A 7,663-nucleotide genomic window follows, 5' to 3' on the forward strand; every position below is an offset into this window, starting at 1 on the left:
CCCCAGGATCTGGAGTTCGTCCCCAGTCGATGCTCTCCCTCTCGCTCGTCTGGATCTGCCTTGCACTCGACCCGGCCTTGTCCTCTCCGACCTGAGGTGCTTGGCTCAGGATCGTAATCAGCAGTCATCATGAGAGCTCTAACAAGCACAAAAAACAGTCAATATGTTGTAGTTCCAACATGAAAATGAAGACTGTCAACAATGGTGAACGCTAATAAATATATAGGCACTGTAGCCGTCTAGTAACTAAACATCATGACATGCTAAATCAAAATAAACATGGCTAGCCGGAGTTATTAGCCCGGCAGCAACAACTTGCTCTAGCTGTATTTCAGATGATAAAAAACAAACACACGTAAAGCTAACATGCAGGCTATGCTGTGCATTCTAACTAATTACATAATTTTTTAATGTGGTAATATAATCGGTTTACTTACATGGGAGATAGACGTGTTTTTCCTCCGATGAAAATAAAGTCTATCACTCGCCGCTCCACAGCTAGCTATCGTGACGTCATCCTCCAGCTGGAGTCTGCCACAGCGCGTTCATGTGTTTGGAGGCGTGTCCCTCCCCTCTCCCTACAGGCTGCTCTGAAGGAGGGGGAGGGCTCTGTTCGGCTGTGTGCTTTCAAAATCAAGCTAACTGCTGCGGCTTTCTCAGGATCTCCTACTCCAGCTTTAAGAAGATTTGACATGGGATATGCTGGGCAAGATTCATAGGGTATGATATACTAAATGTTTGCGAGGATAGAAACTGTGCAAACTTGTTAGCGCAGGTAAAGCAGATGTACTAATTGGGTGCACTGAGGATTGCGTCTGTCAGATGAGCAAAATAGCACTCGCTATCCATTTAGCGTGTTTGCCTTCATGAATATGCAGAATACATGTAGATCATCAGAACACACAAAAACTGTGAGGAGGAAATGCAAATGTAATCATTTAGCACACGCAATGTGATTTATCAAACCTGAAGCAGATAGCGAGGGGTATTTTTGCGTCTATATTTAGCGCGTTTGAAAGGCAGGTGCAAACTGGCACAGCGTTACGCACACATGGCTGCGGTCACTGTAAAGCTCATCATAACATCGCTTTACAACATGCCAGCAACAGCTGGGCTTACAAGCATTACTACAGTTTTTACACAGTTATGTCATTTTGAAGTCAATCAAACGGACATGAAGTCTAACAAACCATAAAACAACACAAATTCAAAGCAGTTCAGCACCACGGATAGCGACCGCATCATTCTGCCACCCACTTTAACTTTTTCATATAATGAGAGCACAGTAGGTCACTGTATCAACAGATATAAAGTTTAGTAAAATTGGCACAGCGGCCCACATCTTCACATACAAACAATAAAACAATATGAAGTACTCGGCCTACTCACCACTGTTTGGACGAGCCTTAAGCTCCAGGGACTTGTCCATGATGCACTGTATGTCCATTTTCTTTGCTCTGTCTTTCTCAATAGATAACATGACATGTCCAATCAGTCTCTCCTGTACCATCATGCTCCTCAAGGGGTTCTTAGTTAGTTTTAACTTGGAGAATGAGCACTCAGAAGGTGCAACGTTGAAGGGAAGAGTAAAAAATAAAAGTAGACACAGGCCTCATCAAATTGCTCTCTAAACTCCATAAAAACACTGATTGCGTTTTGGAGTAGAGTAGATGCGTTTATTTCATCTGCAGATCTTCTGTTTTTTCTCACAGCATTCACCTTTTCTGGAGTTCACCGATGTGTTTATTTCCCTCCTCCACAAAGACCTCCAACTCCATGTCTTCAAACTTCATTTATCGCTTAAGACCACTCTGCTCTCTCAAACTCTCCATGGGGACAGCCGATAGCACACGCAAAATACTCATTAAAGGGCAGTCTGCACCACTTTTGAACTTGTTATCATTTGCGCATGCAGTCACAGTATGTCACCCAGAAACACTCCCAGAAATAACACGTGCAAAATTACTATTTGCACATGCAAATTAGCGCTCGTTATTTGGGATCTTAGTAGATCAGGCCCATAGTGTATTATATTTGTTATCGTCATGGTATGCTCACCTGTTAAGCACAAGAGTAATGTTTTGCTTGTTACAGCTTAACAATTAAGAATAAATAGTTTAAAAATATATATATTGTTTGATGTCTCTCTGAAGTAATTGTGGAAGCTTTAAAAGTGTCAATAATTTAAAAGAACATATTTGAAAAATAGTTTTTTATAATTTACCATAGTGATCTTGTAAATTTAAAAAGCAGTGTTCAAATTTCTACAGTTAAAACACAATTACCATGAAAGAAATACAATATTCTGAAATTACTGTGTTTAATTTTACAGTTAAAACACTATTACCTTAAGCAAAAATTACAGCATTTGGAAATTACTGTGTTTAATTTTACAGCTAAAGCACTATTACTGTAAACAAAAATACAGCACTTAGAAATTACTGTGTTTAATTTTACTATAAAAACACTATTACTGTGACCAAAAATACAATACTTTAATATTACTGTTTGTTTTACATTTACATAATTGTTACTGTAAAACAAAAAAAATCACAGTAAATACTTGGCAGCAATTGACAAGTAACTTACTGTAACAATAAAATCACAGTAAGTTACTTATCAATTGCTACCAATGAACTACTGTGAATTTAATGGTAAGTTTCTTACAGTGTACATGTTATAATTATGTTGATAAAACAGACAACCATGTTGCTTTTTTTGAGTGTGCATGATGGTGTTGAGTCTCCCTAATTGTAGCTGCTGCTCACCAAACAATCCTCTGTGTTGAAAGTGGTTGATCAGGTGGATGATATCTGCATCAAGCCTGGGGTGCGCACTAGGGATGCAACGATTACAGATTTTGGTGGTACGGTTATTTTCTGAGAAATAATCCATTTTCATGATGATCCCAAACACATAATGATTCTGGTGACCATTATGATTCTCAGATCATACAGCGTCTCTTCCACCGTTCTTCTCCCTCTGCTGATGTGATTCACTGCATGCATGCAGGTATCATTAGCAAAGGGAAGGAGGAGCTGCTTTGTATTAGACAAATGCAAATTTTCAGGACAGGTAGAGAAAATCCCCAAAGAAGGACCAAATAAAGGAACCTTTTTGTTTGACTTGTTTGGGAATAATTGGTATTAACCATAATGTAGTAACAAAGCTAGCATAATCTGCTACTTAAAACCTTACAGTGTTGGACGACAGAATGTGCTGCCTGAGCAGATGACATGTTGCCTTTCTACATGCTGTCCATGTGTTTTGATGATGCATTGACTTTCATTCTCAAATAAACCAGCACAAAGAGCAGGGGCCACTTGCTAGTGCTTACTTGCAAGTGAATGAGGCTTTGAACCCATAAATAGATTACACATCAGTGGTGACGTCATACTTTACAAGTGGGAAGTAGAAAAGAGCATGGTGCAGTTTTGTGTACTGTGTTGCCATTGGTTGTTGGAGGGAACACAATGAATGAAATAGCCTTTGCTTTACAATAATTAATTGCTAAAAGATGTTACACACTTTGAAGTGTAGGTGAAATAAGATCCTTTCAAAACTGATATCAAAATTGTTGGTGTATTTATTGCCAAGCAGCTTGTAAAACTGCAAGAAGGAAGCCCCTAGAAGTGCATGTCAGTGCCTGGGGTTGATTGACAGCAGCTGGCAGGCTGAGCACTAGCAGGAAATGATACAAATGTGTTGTGCTTTAAAGCCAGGGAAGAGGTCTTTAATAAACCTTTTTAATCTAATTGTCAAGATAAAACAGCACACACTATTTACAGAGTAAATATTTGTTTTGTGGACTAAGAATGTGAAATGTACCTTGGCTTAGATTGGAAGAGCAAATACATAGCTGCATTTTAACACTTGAGCAACTACGCAGCTCATTAGATACATTCATAACTCTGAACTCGTCTGAACCCCTCCCCACAAAAAATTGAATATTCAGGAGAAATCAACAGTTCAAAAATCCTCAGATTAATTTTAGATTAGCTTTTCCTTGTGTGAGTGAGACAGATATCAAGGCTTGTGATACAAATACTGCAGTTGCCCTTTGATTGAACAAACGAAATGCAGACATCTGTCTGTGGCCTCAGACTCATCCTGTTCTATTTATATCACTCACTAGCTTTTAAATGAGACTTGTGAAATATCAGACGCATTAGTAACTTTAAAATCCTTAGCAAACCATCTTTTAGACTTGTGTCAGTGTGTGTACGTCAATGTGTGTGCAGCAGTGTGTGTGTGGTCAGTAATTCAACATTTGGTGTAAAAAAACAAGACAGGAAGGACAGAAAAAGAGAGAAAAGGGAGCAGATGCATGTGCCAACTTCTTCCTCTGAAAACAAATGAAGCTGAAACAATGGTGAATAAAAGAAATAATTCAGGAGCAAATTAACCACTGTTGAGGCCTGAGGCAAGCAATACAAACAACTTAGCCAGACTGTAAGCATTAGAGATGTAGATTCATGAATAAATGATCCTCAGATCCCCAATTTGACATCACAAAGATACACACCGAGCCCACCATCAAAGACTGTCACTGCAGAGGTAATAACTTTCTCTTTCTCTCTCTTCTATTCTCCCCGTCTCTCTTCTTTCATTTTTCATGCAACACATTGTAATTACTTCTCTCTGTCACTGATTCCGGGGTAGCAACGTTTGATACCGGCACACGGGTGGGTGTCGAGACATCAGACGCCTGTGGAAAGCAACCACCTGCTGGGTGCTTGATGGGTAAAAACCAACCCTGTAAGATTTCAGATATCTAGTAATACCGACAATCAAAGTCCCATGTTTCAAACTGATGCCATCTTCCTGGGATTTAAAAGCTGTGATGTACGATGCAGCCATCACTTCTGGTGACAGGTGTGTTGATGCAAGTACTCCCAGATGGAAGCCTCATGTGGGCACCCAAATGAACTCTTCCTCTCAGTATACTTCTGTATTTTACCAGCAACCCAGACCTCTTCAACTTTGTCATGAACAAAGTGACTTGCATGAATCCCCCTCTCTCTCTCCCTCTCTCTTTACTGGAATATCTGTATTATTTGGAAAGACTCTTCAGTCTCAGTTAGGGATAATGTATAGTGAATGCTTGGTGTCTGGTCCTGCTCTCACTGACTCCAACTGCCAAAACCAAACATTATACTATTACCAGCAACCAACTAAAGGCATAAACAAGTTGGCAAAAATATTGATAGAAAGATGATTTTATTTGTGCTGCCAGATTTTTCTCAGCCTCCTTTTGGGATGAATTCACATCAACCTGAAGATTAAATTAACAGCCAAGTTAGCCTGTTTTTTTTATTATTCACATCAAACTGAACCCTTCAGAAGCCAGTAAAGTTAGACAAGGTAAAAAGGACTTCTTCAAAAATATTGGTGTTGACATTTCTATCATCATGACAAAAGCTCACTGGAGCCTTAACTTACCTGCCTCAAAGACATCAACAACCTGGATGTCTTTAAACTTTTTGAACTGTAATGAAAAAAAGAAGAATCCAGTGCTGCATGTAAGGCCCCGCCCGATATTGGACCTGGGCTCCCTGCAACCTTACGTGAAACAGTCAGCAACAAATCTTGGTGTCATAATGGATCGTGCTTTTAAATTAGATAAACACATCAATTCCGTCGTCGGATCTTGTTTTTATCATTTGAGGCTTTTATCTAAGATTAAATCAGTTTTATCTTTTAATGATTTTGAGGGAGTTATACATGCTTTTATTTTAACTCGACTAGACTACTGCAATGCGCTTTTAACTGGCACCCGTAAGCGAGAGCACATAAACCCCATCCTTGCCTCCCTCCACTGGCTCCCTGTTCATTTTAGGATTCATTTTAAGATTTTATTGTTTGTTTTTAAATCTTTAAATGGAGTAGCTCCAGAGTACATCACCGACCTCCTGCAAAGCTACACTCCCGCAAGGTCTTAGAGGTCTACTGGTCAGCAGCTTCTTGTGGTCCCTAAAACCAGGCTGAAAACCAGGGGTGGCTGTGCCTTCTCAGCAGTGACCCCCAAACTGTAGATCTAGCTGCCCCCCCATGTTAGATTGTCCCCAACATTAACAAATTTTAAATCCTGCCTTAAAACCTATTTTTACTCCTTGGCTTTTAACCCAGCATGAGAGTTGTGTGGTCTCTGTCTCTGTCTGTTCTTTTATTGGATTTGTATTTGCTCTTACAGTTTTAATTATTTTAAAGTGTTTTATTTGTTTTATCATAATTCTTTTATTTTATTCTATTTTATTTTCTGACAGTGTGAGTGCCTCACTGTGCAGCACTTTGCTAAACTTGGTTGTTTTTTAAAATGTGCTATATAAATAAAGTGGATTGGATTGGATCAGTCAGCTCTCTTTGCAGTTAAATGAAATGTCAAATATTTAACACTGTTACTATTATCACTACCGCTTATGGTCCGAGTTACTTCGTAGTGATTGGTAACTTCCAATCAATCAATCAATCAATCAATCAATCAATCAATCAATCAATCAATCAATCAATCAATCAATCAATCAATCAATCAATCAATCAATCAATCAATCAATCAATCTTTATTTGTATAGCGCCAAATCACAACAAACGTTATCTCAAGACTCTTTTACAAACAGAGCAAGTCTAGACCACTCTATGTCAAATTATGAACAGAGACCCAACACCAAGACAGGGTAAGACCATAGACTGTATAAATAATGGACAGTTGTTGCGCTGTTTTGAAGCCAATTGTTGGCGGCAACCATATTGGAAATGCAGAACTCAACCAATCACAGTGTGACATAAAGAGGCAGAGTTTGAGCCTCCTAGCCAACAGCTATGTTTTATACGTCCGGGAGTCACGTCAGTCATGTCCTTATTTGGGCAAAAACTTGTAATCTTAATATCTTCTGAACCGCCACAAAAAAAATTCAACCCTGTACAGTGTGTGCCGATAGAGAGATTAGCTACGTAGACCCAAGCCGTTTTTTGAACCAGGCTGTAAACATGTTTATTTCTGCTGCAAAGATTGTCTTTTTTGAATGGGTGTGTATGTGGTTTCAGGTGCTTCTGCAGTCAGCCTAAAGTGGATTCCTCAATTAATTGCAGTTTATAACACTTCTGCATGGGCTTCATCGTTTGAGAACGGAGGTTGCCGCTTGGGTAAGACTCAGTGTTATCTCATCTTAATCCACCATGAGCATTGCACCTTGCAGTATTTAGCTAGTTACAGCGGCAAGGAAAAACTTCCTTGTAACAGGCAGAAACCTCGAGCAGAACCAGACTCATGTTAGACAGCCATCTGCCTCGACCGAGTTGGGTCTGGAAAGAGGGATAGAGCAGAATAAGAAAGAGAGAGAGAGTGATGATAGTGATGAGACGAGTAGTAGTAGTAGTAGAAGTAGCTGTTGCTGCTGGAGTCCAGCACTTCCGTATCAGCTGGAGTCTGGAGCAGCAGGAGGACGTCTATGGCAGGTCAGAGGAACCTACAAGACAAGGGAGCTCGGGGACTCCAGAAAGGTCTATGGTTAGTAACTTTAATGGGACAGGGAGAGTTAAAGTGATAGGGCTCTTACCACATCTGCTGTGGTGATTATTGGATTGCAGGTCAGGGTCTGGCTCCACTCCTCCAGAGGTTCCAGTAGCTCCTCAGGCTCCTCGTCACTCTCATTATCAAACTTAC

Source organism: Notolabrus celidotus, chromosome 19 (assembly GCF_009762535.1).
Source record: "Notolabrus celidotus isolate fNotCel1 chromosome 19, fNotCel1.pri, whole genome shotgun sequence".
In the NCBI taxonomy this organism is placed as follows: domain Eukaryota; kingdom Metazoa; phylum Chordata; class Actinopteri; order Labriformes; family Labridae; genus Notolabrus; species Notolabrus celidotus.